Raw genomic sequence first — 4,641 nt, 5'->3', positions numbered from 1 at the left:
CTTTCCATTGATTTATATTTTGATCTTTAAGCCATTTAGACACTAATGGATGGAAGCCAGGACATCCATCTCATCTTGTTATTTTCAGTCTTGTAGATCCTCAATATATCTATACCCCACTGACTGCTTCATAAGGTCTTCACAGTAATAAGACCCTATACTTTCTGCATAATGTTGACAAGAATTTATACACAAAAGGATTCTAATTCTGCAATCGATCATATCCACCACCAGCATTTAGATTTAGATTTTATTAGGATCCTTTTGTATAATAGCGAAAAAGACATTACAGACAAAACACTTTACAATTTACATACATTTAAAACATTAGCATGTAGTGTGCATGTGTGTGTGTGCATCTATCAGTTACACATACATGTCAGTACATACACACAACAAGTAGGTCACATGGGGGAGAGGCGTTGTGCCTTGAGTTGTCGCTTTATTTGTTTTTTTTAAACCAGGTTTGCTGTTTACTTGCACTGAATTAGATGGAAGGGAGTTCCGTGCAATCATGGCTCTGTATATTACTGTGTGTTTCCTTGAATTTGTTCTGGGCCTGGGGACTGTGAAAGACCCCTGGTGGCATGTCTGGTGGGGTAAATGTGTGTCAGTGGTGTGTGTAAGTTGACTATACAAACAATTTGGAATTTCCAACACATTAATGTTTCTTATAAAAACAAGAAGTGATGCAGACAGTCTTTCCTCAACTCTTAACCAAGAGAGACTGGCATGCATAGTATTGATATCAGCCCTCTGATTATGATGAAGAGCAAAACGTGCCACTCTGTTCTGGGCCAGCTGCAGCTTAACTAAGTCCTTCTTTGCAGCACTTTCACCATATGACTGGACAATAATCAAGGTAAGATAAAAGCATTCCAGGTGTCAGTCGGTCAGTCATTTAGTAAATGGAGTGTAATGTACTTCACACACACACACACGCACAAACAGACACACACACTACAACACAAACACACTAATTTAGTAATTTAGTAATTTTAGTAATTATGTTCTATTTCCAATGGGTGAGAGGATGAGAGCATACCCACTTCCTTATGATCCACTATCCTGCTACTTCAGTGTACCCTAGTGACTGACCCTGTCGGTCCCCCAAGGGGTACCACTAACCACCATGTCCCCTCCATTGGGATATCAGCAGCAGCTGGTTCCTGGAGGTGAGCAGGGGGTTCATCATGGAGCATGTGGCATCCCCCTCCTCAGTCTACCCCACCCCTCTACTCCTGTGGGGCATGTGGGGGTGAGTGAAACAGCTGGTGAGTTCCAAAAACCAATTAGAGCCCCCTTACCTTGCGGATCTAGACAGCCAATGAGAAACTAGGGGGAAGTGAGTGGGATCCTTAGTACCTGCAGGACTCCCATGTTGAGGTCTCTGTGATAATAATCATTTGTGGGTGCATATATTTGTCCTTTGCATATTCCAACTCTGCCCAACATGTTTCACCTTGTTGGCCCAGGGATTCAAACCAGCTACCTTTCAGTTACTGGGCCAATGCTCTAACCAATAGGCTACCTGCCATGACCTGTGTGCGTGTGTACACAGTTTGTTGCTGCACTGGTAGAAACGTAAGATGCAGGCTATATTCCAATGTTTAGTTCATGTAGACCTATCCACCTATATGTAGGCAGTATATGCCTATACATAGGCCTAGTATACAGCTACACCTATAGGCCTATCCACCTATATTCACATTTCTTTATATGAATATGTAGTCTAAAAGGTCAACAACAATAGCCTATGTGTCAGGAGCATATAAACTATAATCAATGACCAAGATGTAATAGCCTAATGCTCACCTATGCATATTTGTTTGGTTAAAGAACTATGACGCACTAACATATGGGGTCATGTGAGGTCAACACAATCATCTCCCATCCGTATCACACAGGCTACGTCCCAAATGACACTCTATTCCCCATAGGGCTCTGGTCAAAAGTAGTGCACTATGTAGGGAATAGGGTGCCATTTAGGATGCAAGATCAGTCTATTCTGAGACTTTAGCTAAATAATACATGGGATATGTCATTATCTAAACAATGGTGTGACTTGAGGGTTATGTTTCAGGGAGTCACTACCTGGGGTGTATGTGTGGATAAAAACCCCAAGAAAAAAATTGATAAATTATGCATTATAGTAGAGCCTAGAGACTATTCAAATGTTGCCAGTTGGTAGCCTACTGAATGGCACAAAGCATTTACCAGGGGCCGAATGTGACCACAGCCTGTTATGTGAACTATATCGGTATGTGGTGTGAGATGGCGCTACAGTAAGAAGCAATTTATCACCGGGTGGCCCTGAGGTTGTACTGAGCTGTATTCCTCCATGTTCTACCTGGACTCAGGGGTAGACGTAACATAGTAAAAGGTAAATCCGAGACACTCCAATTAGTATGATATGTTATGTTTCGTATGGTATGTATTAATTTATGGACGTCCGTCATACGATACAATATGTTCCGAATTACAATTTCTATGATATGTTATGAATTGCAATTATTACAATATGTTATGAATTGCAATTCGTCAATATATCAAGAATTTGCAAAATGGCCTCCCTAGTATCGCAGCGGTCCAAGCCAGCCGTGACCGGGAGACCCATGTGGCGAAGCACAATTAGCCCAGCATCGTCTGGGTTAGGGGAGGGTTTGGCCGGGCGGGATGTCCTTGTCCCATCGCGCTCTAGTGACTTCTGTGGCGGGTTGGGTGCATGCACGGCCGTCAGTTGTACGGTGTTTCCTCTGACACATTGGTGCGGCTGGCTTCCGGGTTAAGCGAGCAATGTGTCAAGAAGCAGTGCGGCTTGGCAGGGTCGTGTTTCGGAAGACGCATGGCTCTCCACCTTCACCTCTCCTGAGTCCATACAGGAGTTGTGATGGGATGGGACAAGACTAACTACCAATTGGATATCACAAAATTGGGGCAAAAAAGGGGTAAAAAAACATATATGAATTTTCAAAATTTATTATATGTTTCAAATTCCAATTTGTTGTTGCTAACATTAGCTAGGAGTCTAGGTGGCGAACACTAATGTTAGCTAGATTAAGGGTTAAGGTTAGGGTGAGGGGAAGAGTTAGTTAACGTGCTAAGTAGTTGCAAAGTAGCTAAAAAGTAGTTTAAAAGTTACTAATATCCTAAAGTTATCCGTGATGAGATTCGAACACGCAGCCATTGGGTTGCTAGATGTTCGCTTTTGGTTTTGTCTTAAGTAACATTCTGTCTTATGTAACCATACCAAACCTAACATACAGTGCATTCGGAATATATTCAGACCCCTTTACCCTTTCCACATTTTGTTACAGCCTTATTCTAAAATAGATTCAATCGTTTTCCCCCCTTATCAATCTACACACAGTACCCCATAATGACAAAGTCTCCCAGTCTCTGCCACTGAAAAACATCCCGACAGCATGATGCTGCCACCACCATGGTTCACCGAAGGGATGGTGCCAGGTTTCCTCCAGACGTGACGCTCGGCCTTCAGGCCAAAGAGTTCAATCTTGGTTTCATCAGACCAGAGCATCTTGTTTCTCATGGTCTGAGTCCTTTAGGTGCCTTTTGGCAAACTACAAGCAGGCTGTCATTCGCCTTTTATTGAGGAGTGGCTTCCGTCTGGCCACTCCACCATAAAGGCCTGACTGGTGGAGTGCTGCAAAGATGGTTGTCCTTCTGGAAGGTTCTCCCATCTCCATAGAGGAACTCTGTAGCTCTGTCAGAGTGACCATCGGGTTCTTGGTCATCTCCCTGACCAAGGCCCTTCTCCCCTGATTGCTTAGTTTGGCTGGGCAGCCAGCTCTAGGAAGGGTCTTGGTGGTTCCAAACTTCTTTGGAAGGAGGCCACTGTGTTCTTGGGGACCTTCAATGCTGCAAAAATGTTTTGGTATCCTTCCCCAGATCTGTGCCTTGACACAATCCTGGCTCAGGGCTCTACGGACAATTTCTTCGACCTCATGGCTTAGTTTTTGCTCTGACATGCACTGTCAACTGTGGGACCTTATATAGACAGATATGTGCCTTTTCAAATCATGTCCAATCAATTGAATTTACCACAGGATGACTTCAATCAAGTTGTCGAAACATCTCAATGATGATCAATGGAAACAGGATGCACCTGAGCTCAATTTATTTTGAATCTCATAGCAAAGGGTAAATACTAAATACTTATTTCTGTTTTGTCTAAAAACCTGTTTTTGCTTTGTCATTATGGGGTATTTTGTGTAGATTGATAAGAGGAAAAAAATATTGTATCTATTTTAGAATAAGGCTGTAACGTAACAAAATGTGGAAAAGGTCCAGGGGTATGAATACATTCCGAATGCACTGTATCATAGTAATTTCAGTATCCCATATCTACATTTCCTATGTTACGTTTAGTCTATGAGACCAGTCTGTGATGTTCACAGTCAACTGAGGAAAATGTATAAATAGATGTCGAGTTGCACTTAGGGTACTGCAGGTAGACTATGCGTGCTATGTGTGTTTACCTTGAGTTTCTGAGATAGGTGAACATTGTTGTTAGTTTGAAAGCAGCCGCAGGTGAAGTTTTTGAAGGTGATGACCGTGATGACGCGTGGACCCGCCCAACTGCTTTTTCGCCAATAAGAAGCGACACTAAAAGTCGCACTG

This window comes from Salvelinus alpinus, chromosome 11 (genome assembly GCF_045679555.1).
Source record: "Salvelinus alpinus chromosome 11, SLU_Salpinus.1, whole genome shotgun sequence".
NCBI classification, from domain to species: Eukaryota; Metazoa; Chordata; class Actinopteri; order Salmoniformes; family Salmonidae; genus Salvelinus; species Salvelinus alpinus.
Note: the sequence above shows the minus strand (reverse complement) of the source record.